This window comes from Nomascus leucogenys, chromosome 15 (genome assembly GCF_006542625.1).
Source record: "Nomascus leucogenys isolate Asia chromosome 15, Asia_NLE_v1, whole genome shotgun sequence".
NCBI classification, from domain to species: Eukaryota; Metazoa; Chordata; class Mammalia; order Primates; family Hylobatidae; genus Nomascus; species Nomascus leucogenys.
In genome coordinates, this window is record NC_044395.1 from 65,567,155 (window position 1) to 65,582,783 (window position 15,629).

Consider the following 15,629-nt stretch of genomic DNA (forward strand, 5'->3'; position numbering starts at 1 on the left):
ACGGGGGGCCGGGCAGAGGCGCTCCTCACTTCTTCCCAGACGGGGCGGCCGGGCAGAGGCGCTCCTCACTTCCCAGACGGGGCGGCCGGGCAGAGGCGCTCCTCACTTCCCAGACGATGGGTGGCCGGGCAGAGGCGCTCCTCACTCTCCCAGACGAGGGTGGCCGGCAGAGGCGCTCCTCTTCCCAGACGGGGGGCCGGGCAGAGGCGCTCCTCACTTCCCGAGGGCGGCGGCGGCGCCTCACCTCCCAGGGGCGCCGCAGAGGCGCTCCTCACTTCTTCCGGACGGGGGGCCGGGCAGAGGCGCTCCTCACTTCCCGACGGGGCGGCCGGGCAGAGGCGCTCCTCACTTCCCAGACGGGGCGGCCGGGCAGAGGCGCTCCTCACTTCCCAGACGGGGGCCGGGCAGAGGCGCTCCTCACTTCCCAGACGTGGGGGCCGGGCAGAGGCGCTCCTCACTTCCAGACGGGGCGGCCGGGCAGAGGCGCTCCTCACTTCCCAGACGGGGTGGCCGGGCAGAGGCGCTCCTCACTTCCCAGACGGGGCGGCCGGGCAGAGGCGCTCCTCACTTCCCAGACGGGGCGGCCGGGCAGAGGCGCTCCTCACTTCTTCCCAGACGGGGCGGCCGGGCAGAGGCGCTCCTCACTCTTCCCGAGGGGCGGCCGGCAGAGGCGCTCCTCACTTCCCGACGGGGCGGCCGGGCAGAGGCGCTCCTCACTTCTTCCCGACGGGGGCCCCCCCCCCCCCGGGCGGCCGGCAGAGCGCTCCTCACTTCTCCCGACGGGGCGCCGGGCAGAGGCGCTCCTCACTTCCAGACGGGGCGGCCGGGCAGAGGCGCTCCTCACTTCCCAGACGGGGCGGCCGGGCAGAGGCGCTCCTCACTTCCCAGACGGGGCGGCCGGGCAGAGGCGCTCCTCACTTCCCAGACGAGGGTGGCCGGGCAGAGGCGCTCCTCACTTCCCAGACGGGGGGCCGGCAGAGGCGCTCCTCACTTCCCAGACGGGGCGGCCGGGCAGAGGCGCTCCTCACTTCCCCAGACGGGTGGCCGGGCAGAGGCGCTCCTCACTTCTTCCCGACGGGGCGGCCGGCAGAGGCGCTCCCCACTTCTTCCCAGACGGGGCGGCCGGGCAGAGGCGCTCCTCACTTCCCAGACGGGGTGGCCGGGCAGAGGCTTCCTCACTTCTTCCCAGACGGGCGGCCGGCAGAGGCGCTCCTCACTCTCCCGACGGGGGCCGGGCAGAGGCGCTCCTCACTTCCCAGATGGGGCGGCCGGGCAGAGGCGCTCCTCACTTCCCAGACGGGTGGCCGGGCAGAGGCGCTCCTCACTTCCCAGACGGGGGCCGGGCAGAGGCGCTCCTCACTTCCCAGACGGGGGGCCGGGCAGAGGCGCTCCTCACTTCCCAGACGGGGGGCCGGGCAGAGGCGCTCCTCACTTCCCAGACGGGGGCCGGGCAGAGGCGCTCCTCACTTCCCAGACGGGGGGCCGGGCAGAGGCGCTCCTCACTTCTTCCGGAGGGCGGCAGGGGCCCCAGAGGGCGCCGGGCCTCCTCACTTCCCGAGGGGGCCGGGCAGAGGCGCTCCTCACTTCCCAGACGGGGCGGCCGGGCAGAGGCGCTCCTCACTTCCCAGACGGGGCGCGGGCAGAGGCGCTCCTCACTTCCGGACGGGGGGCCGGCAGAGGCGCTCCTCACTTCCCCAAGGGGCGGCAGAGGCTCCTCCTTCCCGACGGGGCCGGGCAGAGGCGCTCCTCACTTCCCGGAGGGGCGGCGGCGCTTTTCCCAGAGGGGCCGGCAGAGGCGCTCCCACTTCCCAGAACGGGGTGGCCGGGCAGAGGCGCTCCTCACTTCTTCCCAGTGGGCGGCCAGGCAGAGGCGCTCCCACTTCCCCGAGGGGCGGCTGGCAGAGGCGCTCCTCACTTCTTCCCAGACTGGGGCTGGCCGGGCAGAGGCGCTTCCCTCACTTCTTCCCGGACGGGGGGCCGGGCAGAGGCGCTCCTCACTCTCCCAGACATGGGGTGGCCGGGCAGAGGCGCCCTCCTTCCCAGACGATGGTGCCGGCAGAGGCGCTCCCACTTCCCAGACGGGGGCGGGCAGAGGCGCTCCCACTTCCCAGACGGGGCGGCCGGGCAGAGGCCTCCCTCTTCCGGACGGGGGCCGGCAAGGCCCCTCTTCCCAGACGGGGCCGGGCAGAGCGCTCCTCACTTCCCAGACGATGGGTGGCCGGGGCAGAGGCGGCTCCTCACTTCCCCGATGGGGGCCGGCAAGCGCTCCCCACCTTCCCGACGGGGGGCCGGGCAGAGGTGCTCCTCACTTCTTTCCGACAGGCGGCCAGGCAGAGGCGCTCCTCACTTCCAGACGGGGTGGCCGGGCAGAGGCGCTCCTCACTCCCAGACGATGGGGGCCGGCAGAGGCGCTCCTCACTTCCCAGAGATGGGGCCGGGCAGAGGCGCTCCTCACTTCCCAGGAGGTGCGGCAGAGGCGCTCTCATTTTCCCGAGGGCGCGGGCAGAGGCCGCTCCTGACTTCCCAGATGATGGGGTGGCTGGCAGAGGCGCTCCTCACTCTTCCCGGAGGGGCGGCGGCAGGGGGTCTACTTCCAACGGGGCGGCGGCAGGCGCTCCACACTTCTTCCCGACGGGGGCGGCAGAGGGTCCTCACTTCAGAGGGCGGCCCAGGCAGAGGCGCTCCCACTTCCAGACGCGGTGGCGGGGGCAGAGGCGGCTCCTCCACTTCCCGCGAGGGGGCCGGGCAGAGGCGCTCCTCACTTCCCGGAGGGGGGCGGGCAGAGGGCGCTCCTCTTCCCGACGGGGCGGCCGGCAGAGGCGCTCCCCTTCCCAGACGGGGTGGCCGGGCAGGGCGCTCCCACTTCCCAGACGGGGGGCCGGGCAGAGGGCTCCTCACTTCCCGACGGGGGGCGGGCAGAGGCGCTCCTCACTTCCCGATGAGGGGGCCGGGCAGCGGCGCTCCTCACTTCCCGGAGGGGCGGCCGGGCAGAGGCGCTCCTCATTTCCCAGAGGGGCCGGGCAGAGGCGCTCCTCACTTCTCCAGACGGGTGGCCGGGCAGAGGCGCTCCTCACTTCTTCCCAGACGGCGGCCAGGCAGAGGCCTCCCACTTCCCAGACGAGGTGGCCGGGCAGAGGCGCTCCTCCACTCTCCCAGACGAGGGTGGCCGGCAGAGGCCTCCTCACCTCCGAGATGGGTGGCGGCAGAGGGCGCTCCTCACCTTCCCAGACGGGGCGGCCGCAGAGGCGCTCCTCACTTCCCCAGACGGGGGGCCGGGCAGAGGCGCTTCCCCTCACTTCCCCGACGGGGGCCGGGCAGAGGGCTCCCCTCACTTTCCAGACGTAGGGGGCGGCCGGGCAGAGGCGCTCCTCACTTGCTCCAGAGGGGGGCGGGCAGAGGCGCTCCTCACTTCTCGGATGGGGCCGGGGCAGAGGCGCTCCTCACTTCCCGGACGATGGGGGCCGGGCAGAGGCGCTCCTCACTTCCCAGCAGGAGGGGCGGCCGGGCAGAGGCGCTCCTCACTTACTTCCCCGGACGGGGCGGCCGGGCAGAGGCGCTCCTCACTCCCAGGATTGGGGGGGCGGGCCCTTTCCCAGATGGGGGCCGGCAGAGGCGCTCCTCACTTCCCAGACGGGGTGGCCGGGCAGGGCGCTCCTCACTCTCCCAGACAGGTGGCCGGGCAGAGGCGCTCCTCACTTCCCAGACGGGGCGGCCGGGCAGAGGCCTCCTCACTCCCAGACGGGTGGCCGGGCAGAGGCGCTCCTCACTTCTTCCCAGACGGGGTGGCCGGGCAGAGGCGCTCCTCACTTCCCAGAGGGGCGGCCGGGCAGAGGCGCTCCTCACTTCCCCAGACGATGGGGGGCCGGGCAGAGGCGCTCCTCACTTCTCCCAGACGGGCGGGCGGGCAGAGGCGCTCCTCACTTCCCCAGACGGGGCGGCCGGGCAGAGGCGGCAGAGCGCTCCTCACTTCCCAGACGGGGTGGCCGGCAGAGGCGCTCCTCACTTCCCCAGATGATGGGGGCCGGCAGAGGCCTCCTCACTTCCCAACGGGGCTGGCCGGGGCAGAGGCGCTCCCTCACTTCTTCCCAGGATGGGGCGGGCCGGGCAGAGGGCGTCCCCACTTCTTCCCGATGGGGCGGCCGGCAGAGCCCTCCTCACGTCCAGACGGGGCCCGGGCAGGGCTCCTCACTTCTTCCGACAGGGGCCGGCAGAGGCGCTCCTACTTCCCAGACGGGGGCCGGGCAGAGGCGCTCCTCCTCCAGGAAGGGTGGCCGGGCAGAGGGCTCCTCGCTTCCTTCCCGGACGGGGGGCGGGCCAGAGGCGCTCCTCCCTTCCCAGACGGGCCAAGCTCTGGCAGAGGCTCCCACTTCCCAGACGGGGGGCCGGGCAGAGGCCTCCCACTTCCCAGAGGGTGGCCGGGCAAGAGGCCTCCTCAACTCCCAGACGGGTGGCCGGGCAGTGCGCCCCCTGTTCCGAAGGGGGCCGGGCACAGGGCTCCTCACTTCCCATGATGGGGGGCCGGCAGAGGCGCTCCTCACTCCAGGATGGGTGGCCGGCAGAGGCGCTCCCACTTCCCCAGACGGGGCGGCCGGGAGAGGCGCTCCTCACCTGGCCCAGACGATGGGGGGCCGGGCAGAGGCGCTCCACTTCCCAGATGATGGGTGGCCTGGCAGAGGCGCCTCCTCACTTCCAGACGAGGTGGCCGGGCAGAGGCGCTACTCACTTCTTCCCAGACGGCGCCGGCGCCCCCCCCCCCCAGATGAGGGATGGGGGCGGGCCCCCCCCCCAGAGGTGGGCGGGCCTCCTCACTTCTTCCCAGACGGGGGCCCCCCCCCCCCCCCCCGGTGGCGGCCCGCAAGGCCCCACCCCGAGTGGGCGGCCGGGGGCACCTCTACTCCAGACGAGGTGGCCGGCAGAGGCGCTCCTCACTTTTCCCAGAGATGGGTGGCCGGGCAGAGGCGCTCCTCACTTCCCAGATGATCCGGCAGAGGCGCTCCTCACTTCCCAGACGGGGCGGCCGGGCAGAGGCGCTCCTCACTCTCCCGACGGATGCCGGGCAGGCCTCCTCACTCCCGACGGGTGGCCGGGCAGAGGCGCTCCTCACTTCTTCCCGACGGGGGCGGCAGAGCGCTCCCATCTTCCGGACGGGGCGGCCGGGCAGAGGCGCTCCTCACTTCTTCCCGGATGGGCGGCCGGGCAGAGGCGCTCCTCATCTTCCCAGACGGGGCGGCCGGGCAGAGGCGCTCCTCACTCTTCCCAGACGGGGTGGCCGGGCAGAGGCGCTCCTCACTTCCCAGACGAGGGCGGCCGGGCAGAGGCGCTCCTCCACTTCCCAGACGAGGTGGCCGGGCAGAGGCGCTCCTCACTTCTTCCCAGACGGGGGGCCGGGCAGAGGCGCTCCTCACTCTTCCCAGACGGGGTGGCCGGGCAGAGGCGCTCCTCACTTCTTCCCAGACGAGGGCGGCCGGGCAGAGGCGCTCCTCACTTCTTCCCAGAGATCGGGGGCGGCCGGGCAGAGGCGCTCCTCACTTCTTCCCAGACGGGGCGGCCGGGCAGAGGCGCTCCTCACTTTCCGGACGGGGTGGCCGGGCAGAGGCGCTCCTCACTTCTTCCCGGACGGGGCGGCCGGGCAGAGGCGCTCCTCACTTCTTCCCGACGAGGCGCCGGGCAGAGGCGCTCCTCACTTCTTCCCGGACGGGGCGGCCGTGCAGAGGCGCTCCTCACTTCCCAGACGATGGGTGGCCGGGCAGAGGTGCTCCTCACTTCCCAGACGGGGCGGCCAGGCAGAGGCGCTCCCACTTCCCAGATGAGAGTGGCGGGCAGAGGCGCTCCTCACTTCCCAGACGATGGGTGGCCGGGCAGAGGCTCTCCTCTCTTCCCAGACGATGGGTGGCCGGGCAGAGGCGCTCCTTACTTCCCAGACGATGGGTGGCCGGGCAGAGGCGCTCCTCACTTCCCAGATGATGGGTGGCCTGGCAGAGGCGCTCCTCACTTCCCAGATGAGGTGGCCGGGCAGCGGCGCTCCTCACTTTTTCCCGGATGGGGCGGCCGGGCAGAGGCGTTCCCCAGTTTTTCCCAGATGGGGCGGCCAGGCAGAGTCACTCCTCACCTCCCAGACGGGGTGGCCGGGCAAGGCGCTCCTCACTTCTTCCCAGACAGTGCGGCCAGGCAGAGGCGCTCCTTACTTCCCAGACGATGGGTGGCCTGGCAGAGGCGCTCCTCACCTCCCAGACGATGGGTGGCCGGGCAGAGGCGCTCCTCACCTCCCAGATGATGGGTGGCCGGGCAGAGGCGCTCCTCACTTCTTCCTGGACTGGGTGGCTGGGCAGAGGCGCTCCTCACTTCTTCCCAGATGGGGCGGCTCGGCAGAGGCGCTCCTCACTTCTTCTCGGACGGGGCGGCCGGGCAGAGGCGCTCCACACTTCTTCCCAGACGGGGCGGCCGGGCAGAGGCGCTCCTCACTTCTTCCCGGACGGGGCGGCTGGGCAGAGGCGCTCCTCACTTGTTCTCGGAAGGGGAGGCCGGGCACAGGTGCTCCTCGCTTCTTCCCGGACGGGGCGGCCGGGCAGAGGCGCTCCTCACTCCCAGACGATGGGTGGCCGGGCAGAGGCGCTCCTCACTTCCCAGACGGGGCAGCCAGGCAGAAGCGCTCCCCACTTCCCAGACGGGGCGGCCGGGCAGAGGTGCTCCTCACTTCCCAGACGATGGGTGGCCGGGCAGAGGCCTTCCTCACTTCCCAGACGGGGCGGCCGGGAAGAGGCGCTCCTCACTGCCCAGACGATGGGTGCCGGGCAGATGCGCTCCTGAATTCCCAGATGATGGGTGGCCTGGCAGAGGCGCTCCTCACTTCCCAGACGAGGTGGCCGGGCAGAGGCGCTACTCACTTCTTCCCAGACAGGGCGGCCGGGCAGAGGCGCTCCCCACTTCTTCCCAGACGGGGCGGCCGGGCAGAGTCACTCCTCACCTCCCAGACAGGTTGGCCAGGCAGAGGCATTCCTCACTTCTTCCCAGACAGGGCGGCCAGGCAGAGGCGCTCCTCACTTCCCAGATGAGGGGTGGCCCGGCAGAGGCGCTCCTCACCTCCCAGACTATGGGTGGCCGGGCAGAGGCGCTCCTCACCTCCCAGATGATGGGTGGCCGGGCAGAGGCGCTCCTCACTTCCCAGACGGGGCGGCCGGGCAGAGGCGCTCCTCACTGCCCATACGATGGGTGGCCGGGCAGAGGCGCTCCTGAATTCCCAGATGATGGGTGGCCTGGCAGAGGCGCTCCTCACTTCCCAGACGAGGTGGCCGGGCAGAGGCGCTACTCACTTCTTCCCAGACGGGGCGGCCGGGCAGAGGCGCTCCCCACTTCTTCCCAGATGGGGCGGCCGGGCAGAGTCACTCCTCACCTCCCAGACGGGGTGGCCGGGCAGAGGCGCTCCTCACTTCTTCCCAGACAGGGCGGCCAGGCAGAGGCGCTCCTCACCTCCCAGACGAGGGTGGCCGGGCAGAGGCGCTCCTCACCTCCCAGATGATGGGTGGCCCGGCAGAGGCGCTCCTCACTTCCCAGACGGGGCGGCTGGGCAGAGACGCTCCTGACTTCCCAGATGATGGGTGGCCTGGCAGAGGCGCTCCTCACTTCCCAGATGAGGTGGCCGGGCAGAGGCGCTCCCACTTCTTCCCAGACGGGGCAGCCGGGCAGAGTCACTCCTCACCTCCCAGATGGGGTGGCCGGGCAGAGGCGCTCCTCACTTCTTCCCAGACAGGGCGGCCAGGCAGAGGCGCTCCCCACTTCCCAGACGATGGGTGGCCGGGGAGAGGCGCTCCTCACTTCCCGTACGATAGTTGGCCGGGAGGGGCGCTCCTCACTTCCCAGACGATGGGTGGCCGGGCAGAGGCGCTCCTCACTTCCCAGACGATGGGTGGCCGGGCAGAGGTGCCCCTCACTTCCCAGACGATGGGGGGCCGGGCAGAGGCGCTCCTCACTTCCCAGACGGGGCGGCCAGGCAGAGGCGCTCCCCACTTCCCAGACGGGGCGGCTGGGCAGAGGTGCTCGTCACTTCCCAGACGATGGGTGGCCGGGCAGAGGCGCTCCTCACTTCCCAGATGATGGGTGGCCTGGCAGAGGCGCTCCTCACTTCTACCCAGATGGGGCGGCCAGGCAGAGGCGCTCCTCACTTCTTCCCAGACGGGGCAGCCGAGCAGAGGCTCTCCTCACTTCTCGGAAGTTGCGGCCGTTCACAGGCGCTCCTCACTTCTTCCGGGACAGGGCGGCCGGGCAGAGGCGCTTCTCACTTCCCAGACGATGGGTGGCCGGGCAGAGGCGCTCCTCACTTCCCAGACGATGGGTGGCCGGGCAGAGGCGCTCCTCAACTCCCAGTTGATGGGTGGCCTGGCAGTGGCGCTCCTCACTTCTTCCCGAATGGGGTGGCTGGGCAGAGGCGCTCCTCACTTCTTCCCGGATGGGGCGGCCGGGCAGAGGCGCTCCCCACTTCCGAGACGGGGCGGCCGGGCAGAGGTGCTCCTCACTTCCCAGACAATGGGTGGCCGGGCAGAGGTGCTCCTCACTTCCCAGATGGGGCGGCCGGGCAGAGGCGCTCCTCCCTTCCCAGACGATGGGTGGCCGGGCAGAGGCGGTCCTCACTTCCTAGATGATGGGTGGCCTGGCAGAGGCGCTCCTCACTTCCCAGACGAGGTGGCCGGGCAGAGGCGCTCCTCACTTCTTCCCAGACAGGGCGGCCAGGCAGAGGCGCTCCTCACTTCCCAGGTGATGGGTGGCCCGGCAGAGGCGCTCCTCACCTCCCAGACGATGGGTGGCCGGGCAGAGGCGCTCCTCACCTCCCAGATGATGGGTGGCTGGGCAGAGGCGCTCCTCACTTCCCAGACGGGGCGGCAGGGCAGAGGCGCTCCTCACTTTTTTTCGGACGGGGTGGCCGGGCAGAGGCGCTCCTCACTTCTTCCCAGACGGGGCGGCCAGGCAGAGGCGCTCCTCACTTCTTCTCGGACGGGGCGGCCGGGCAGAGGTGTTCCTCACTTCCCAGACGAGGTGGCCGGGCAGAGGCGCTCCTCACTTCTTCCCAGACGGGGCGGTCGGGCAGAGGCGCTCCACACTTCTTCCCGGACGGGGCGGCCGGCAGAGGCTCTCCTCACTTCTTCCCAGATGTGGCAGCCGGGCAGAGGCACTCCTCACTTCCCAGACCGGGCGGCCGGGCAGAGGCGCTCCTCACTTCTTCCCGGACGGGGCGGCCGGGCAGAGGCGCTCCTCACTTCTTCCCGGACGGGGCGGCCGGGCAGAGGCGCTCCTCACTTCTTCCCGGACGGGGCCGCCGGGCAGAGGCGTTCCTCACTTCTTCCCGGAAGGGGCGGCCGTGCAGAGGCGCTCCTCACTTCCCAGACGATGGGTGGCCGGGCAGAGGTGCTCCTCACTTCCTAGACGGGGCGGCCAGGCAGAGGCACTCCCCACTTCCCAGATGATGAGTGGCTGGGCAGAGGCGCTCCTCACTTCCCAGACGATGGGTGGCCGGTCAGAGGCTCTCCTCTCTTCCCAGACGATGGGTGGCCGGGCAGAGGCGCTCCTTACTTCCCAGACGATGGGTGGCCGGGCAGAGGCGCTCCTCACTTCCCAGATGATGGGTGGCCTGGCAGAGGCGCTCCTCACTTCCCAGACGAGGTGGCCGGTCAGCGGCACTCCTCACTTTTTCCCGGATGGGGCGGCCGGGCAGAGGCGTTCCCCAGTTTTTCCCAGATGGGGCGGCCAGGCAGAGTCACTCCTCACCTCCCAGACGGGGTGGCCGGGCAGAGGCTCTCCTCACTTCTTCCCCGACAGTGCGGCCAGGCAGAGGCGCTCCTTACTTCCCAGACGATGGGTGGCCTGGCAGAGGCGCTCCTCACCTCCCAGACGATGGGTGGCCTGGCAGAGGCGCTCCTCACCTCCCAGATGATGGGTGGCCGGGCAGAGGCGCTCCTCACTTCTTCCCGGACTGGGTGGCCGGGCAGAGGCACTCCTCACTTCTTCCCAGACGGGGCGGCTCGGCAGAGGCGCTCCTCACTTCTTCTCGGACGGGGCGGCCGGGCAGAGGCGCTCCTCACTTCTTCCCAGACGGGGCGGCCAGGCAGAGGCGCTCCTCACTTCTTCCCGGACGGGGCGGCTGGGCAGAGGCGCTCCTCACTTCTCAGACGGGGCGGCCAGGCAGAGGCGCTCCTCACTTCTTCCCGGATGCGGCGGCCGGGCAGAGGCGCTCCTCACTTCTTCTCAGACGCGGCGGCCGGGCAGAGGCGCTCCTCACTTCTTCCCGGACCGGGCGGCCGGGCAGAGGTGCTCCTCACTTCTTCCCGGACGTGGCGGCCGGGCAGAGGCGCTCCTCACTTCCCAGATGATGGGTGGCCGGGCAGAGGCGCTCCTCACTTCCCAGATGGGGCGGCCTGGCAGAGGCGCTCCCCACTTCCCAGACGATGGGTGGCCGGGCAGAGGCGCTTCTCACTTCCCAGACGATGGGTGGCCGGGCAGAGGCGCTCCTCACTTCCCAGATGATGGATGGCCGGGCAGAGGCGCTCCTCACTTCCCAGACGATGGCTGGCCGGGCAGAAGCACCCCTCACTTCCCAGACGATGGGTGGCCGGGCAGAGGTGCTTCTCACTTCCCGGACGGGGCGGCCGGGCAGAGGCTCTCCCCACTTAACAGACGGGGCGGCCGGGCAGAGGTGCTCCTGACTTCCCAGACGATGGGTGGCCGGGCAGAGGCGCTCCTCACTTCCCATATGGGGCGGCCCGGCAGAGGTGCTTCTCACTTCCCAGACGATGGGTGGCCGGGCAGAGGCGCTCCTGACTTCCCAGATGATGGGTGGCCTGGCAGAGGCGCTCCTCACTTCCCAGATGAGGTGGCGGGGCAGAAGCACTCCTCACTTCTTCCGAGACTGGGCGGCCGGGAAGAGGCGCTCCTCACTTCTTCCCGGATGGGGTGGCCGGGCAGAGGCGCTCCCCACTTCTTCCCAGACGGGGTGGCCGGGCAGAGTCGCTCCTCACCTCCCAGACGGGTTGGCCGGGCAGAGGCACTCCTCACTTCTTCCCAGACAGGGCGGCCAGGCAGTGGTGCTCCTCACTTCCGAGACAATGGGTGGCCTGGCAGAGGCGCTCCTCACCTCCCAGACGATGGGTGGCCGGGCAGAGGCGCTCCTCTCCTCCCAGATGATGGGTGCCCGGGCAGAGGCGCTCCTCACCTCCCATCTGGGGCGGCGGCCAGGCAGGGCCTGCAATCCCAGCAACCTGGTAGGCCAAGGCAGGCGGCTTGGAGGCGGAGGCTGCCGCGAGCCAAGACCACACCACCGCACTCCAGCCAGGGCCACAGGGAGCACCGAGTGAGCGAGACTCCGCCCGCAGTCCCAGCACTTTGGGAGGCCAAGGCGGGCAGAGCACTCGGGGTCAGGAGCCGGAGAGCAGTGTGTCCAACATGGCGAAACCGCGCCTGCAGCCTATGGAGGAAAAGCAGGCTGGCGAGCGCTGGCAGTCCCAGGCAGTCTGCGGTGCGGGGCAGCAGTGAGCCGAGTAGATTACATGCGGCCTGGGCCACGGATGGAAAAAAAGAAAGGAAGGAAGGAAGGAAGGAAGGAAGGAAGGAAGGAAGGAAGGAAGGAAGGAAGGAAGGGTATTCTGGATTGTTTCTGGTGTGCTGGTAGGTTTCTGTTTTTGTTTTTTTGGCTGTTGCTTTGTGTTATACAAGAGTTTCTCCTTTTTGGTCTTTGTTGTTTTACTCTTTTTGCATGAACCTTGAGAAGGTACGTGGGGATATTGCTGAAATCCACTGGCAACTTCAAAAGGAAACGAGCTGAAAATTCACCAGTCCAGTTGTTTTTTTTCCCAGCATAAATTTCCATGTTCTCTCCATACTGTGGCTCTTCCAGTAATGTCTGGTATTCAAACATGAGGCGGGAGCTCTCCCAGAGTCAGCTACATTGGAATTGGTGATATTGTTGCACAAGTTCCTTCACCACAAGTAAGAGACATTCAGGATTTGAAGGATTCCAGGAGGCAAGATTCTGCAAAGCTGAGGGGTCTGGCAGGAATTCAGCATCTTCCCCAAAGATAAAATCGGGAGGCAGTTCTGGGTATTGGGCATTGAAAATGATATCCCCTCTACTAATCAGGTTGATAATACATGACCCAGAAATCCTGGCCATATAACTTGATCACAAGTGGTCACTTGGCCCAAGCTGCCAATCAGATCCTCTCTCCCAGGAATTTAAACTCAATGACAACCTCTCTGGTGGCCTTGAATTGAGTCCTCCTGCAGGGGCTCAGGATGTCATTTCTACATTTTAATGTCTCTCCAGCATATGGTATGTGCAGTTTAAATCGGTCACAGTTGGGCCCAGGAGTCAATGATGTGCAGCCAGATTTCAAGTCAGTTATCCTCAAACAGTTTGTAGCATCCAGTCCCACTTTTCCATTCCGGACCACACTATATATGAAAGGGGAGAGCATTGGAGATATTCGGTTCAAGGCCACTTCTGGGGACATTTTAACTTCACTTGTAAATCACCACTATATTACAGAATTGTTCTTCTGTGTTTTTTCCCCACAGTACCTATTATTACTTTATCTCGTTTCTGGAACTTAGTCCGATCGGTAACCGGCGACTACGTGGGGTACAGGTACCCGCCATGGGCTTGAAATTCTTGCTGCCAGGGCAGCAATCTGAAATTGACCTGGGATGCTTGAGCTTGGTGGGGGGAGGGGCGTCTGCCATTACTGAGGCTTGAGTAGGCAGTTTTCCCCTCACAGTGTAAACAAAGCTGCTGGGAAGTTCGAATTGGGCGGAGCCCATCATAGCTCCGCAAACCCGCTGTAGCCGGACTGCCTCTCTAGATTCCTCCTCTCAGGGCATGACATCTTGAAAGAAAGGCAGTAGCCCCAGTCAGGGGCTTATAGCTAAAACTTCCATCTCCCTGGAAGAGAGCACCTGGGGGAAGGGGCGGCTGTGAGCACAGCTTCAACAGCCTTAAATGTTCTTGCCTGCCAGCTCTGAAGAGAGCAGCAGATCTCCCAGGACAGTGCTTGAACTCAGATAAGGCACAAACTGCCTCGTCAAGTGGGTCCCTGACCCCTGTGCCTCTAGACTGGGAGACACTTCCCAGGAGGGGTCAACAGACACCTCATACAGAGCTCTGGTTAGCATCTGGTGGGTGCCCCTCTGGGACAAAGCTTCCAGAGGAAGGAACAGGCAGCAATCTTTGCTGTTCTGCAGCCTCTAATGGTGATACTCAGGCAAACAGGGTCTGGAGTGGACCTCCAGCAGACCTGCAGCAGAGGGGCCTGTTAGAAGGAAAACTAACAAACAGAAAGCAATAGTGTCAACATCAACAAAAATGATGTCCACACAAAAACCCCACCCAAAGGTCACCAACATCAAAGACCAAAGGTAGATAAATCCACGAAGATGAGGAAAAACCAGTGCAAAAAGGCTGAAAATTCCAAAAAACAGCACGCCTCTTCTCCTGCAAAGAATCACAACTCCTCGCCAGCAAAGGAACAAAACTGGATGGAGAATGAGTTTGATGAATTGACAGAAGTAGGCTTCAGAAGGTGGGTAATAACAAACTCCTCTGTGCTAAAGGAGCATGTTCTAATCCAATGCAAGGAAGCTAAGAAACTTGAAAAAAGGTTAGAGGAATTGCTAACTAGAATAACCAGTTTAGAGAAGAACATAAATGACCTGATGGAAGTGAAAAACACAGCATGAGAACTTTATGAAGCATACACAAGTATCAATAGCCAAATTGATCAAGAGGAAGAAAGGATATCGGAGATTGAAGATCAACTTAATGAAGTAAAGCATCAAGACAAGGTTAGAGAAAAAAGAATGAAAAGGAACGAGCAAAGCCTCCAAGAAATATGGACTATGTGAAAAGACCAAACCTCCATTTGATTGGTTTACCTGAAAGTGATAGGGAGAATGGAACCAAGTTGGAAAACACTCTTCATGATACTATCCAGGAGAACTTCCCCAACCTAGCAAGACAGGCCAACATTCAAATTCAGGAAATACAGAGAACACCACAAAGATACTCATCAAGAAGAGCAACCTTAAGACACAATCATCAGATTCGCCAAGGTTGAAATGAAGGAAAAAATGTGAAGGGCAGCCAGAGAGAAGTGTCTGTCCACAAAGGGAAGCCCAACAGACTAACGGCAGATCTCTCTGCAGAAACCCTACAAGCCAGAAGAGAGTGGGTGCAATATCAACATTCTTAAAAGAATTTTCAACCCAGAATTTCATATCCAGCCAAACTAAACTTAAGAAGTGAAGAAGAAATACAATCCTTTATAGACAAGCAAATGCTGAGAGATTTTTGTCACCACCAGGCCTGCCTTACAAGAGCTCCTGAAGGAAGCTCTAAATATGAAAAGGAAAAGCCTGTACCAGCCACTGCAAAAACATACCAAATTGTAAAGACCATTGACACTATGAAGAAATTGCATCAACTAACAGGCAAAATACCCAGCTAGCATCATAATGATGGGATCAAATTCACACAGATCAATATTAACCTTAAATGTAAACAAGCTAAATGCCCCAATTAAAAGACACAGACTGACAAATTGGATAAAGAGTCAAGAACCATCGGTGTGCTGTATTCAGGAGACCCATCTCATGTGCAGTGACACACATAGGCTCAAAATAAAGGGATGGAGGAATATTTACCAAGGAAATAGAAAGCAAAAAATAAAAAAAAGCAGAGGGTGCAATCCTAGTCTCTGACAAAACAGACTTTAAACCAACAAAGAACAAAAAAGAAAAAGAAGGGCATTACATAATGGTAAAGGCATCAATGCAACAAAAAGAGCTATCGTAAATATATATGCACCCAATACAGGAGCACCCAGATTCATAAAGCAAGTTCTTAGAGACCTACAAAAAGACTTAGACTCCCACACAATGATAGTGGGAGAGTTTAACACCCCACTGTCAATATTAGACAGATCAAAGAGACAGGAAATCAACAAGGATATTCAGGACTTGAACTCAGCTCTGGACCAAGCAGACCTAATAGACATCTACAGAACTCTCCACCCCAAATCACAGAATATACATTCTTCCCGGCACCACATTGATTGCACTTATTCTAAAATTTACCACATAATTGGAAGTAAAACATTCCTCAGGAAATGCAAAAGAATGGAAATCATAACAGTCTCTCAGACCACAGTGCAGTCAAATTAGTACTCAGGGTTAAGAAACTCACTCAAAACCACCCAAGTACATGGACACTGAACAAACTGCTCCTGAATGACTACTGGGTAAATAATGAAATTAAGTCTGGAATAAATAAGTTGTTTGAAACCAATGTGAACAAAGACACAAAGTACCAGAATCTCTGGGACACAGCTAAAGCAGTGTTTGAGGCAAATTTACAGCACTAAATGCCCACAGACGAAAGCAGAAAAGATCTAAAATCAACACCTTAACATCACATTGAAAAGAACTAGAGAAGCAAGAGCAAACAAATTCAAGAGCTAGCAGAAGACAAGAAATAACTAAGATCAGAGAAGAACTGAAGGAGACAGAGACATGAAAAACCCTTAAAAAAAAATCAGTGAGTCCAGGAGCTGGTATTTTGAAAAGATTAACAAAATAGACCACTAGCCAGACTA

At 63.7% G+C, this 15,629-nt stretch overlaps 1 pseudogene across 1 annotated transcript in view; it reads right to left on the reverse strand.

The window, feature by feature from the left end:
* The window catches only part of LOC115838557, a 22,850-nt pseudogene extending 10,215 nt beyond the window's left edge, over window positions 1-12,635 (reverse strand). Inside the window, exons 1-2 of the transcript XR_004033564.1 lie at window positions 12,290-12,635; window positions 11,729-12,108 (exon numbers count right to left, since the gene is read on the reverse strand). The product of XR_004033564.1 is annotated as a BRISC and BRCA1-A complex member 2-like (transcript). The remainder of the gene's footprint in view (window positions 1-11,728; window positions 12,109-12,289) is intronic.
* Between the last annotated feature and the right edge of the window lie 2,994 nt (window positions 12,636-15,629).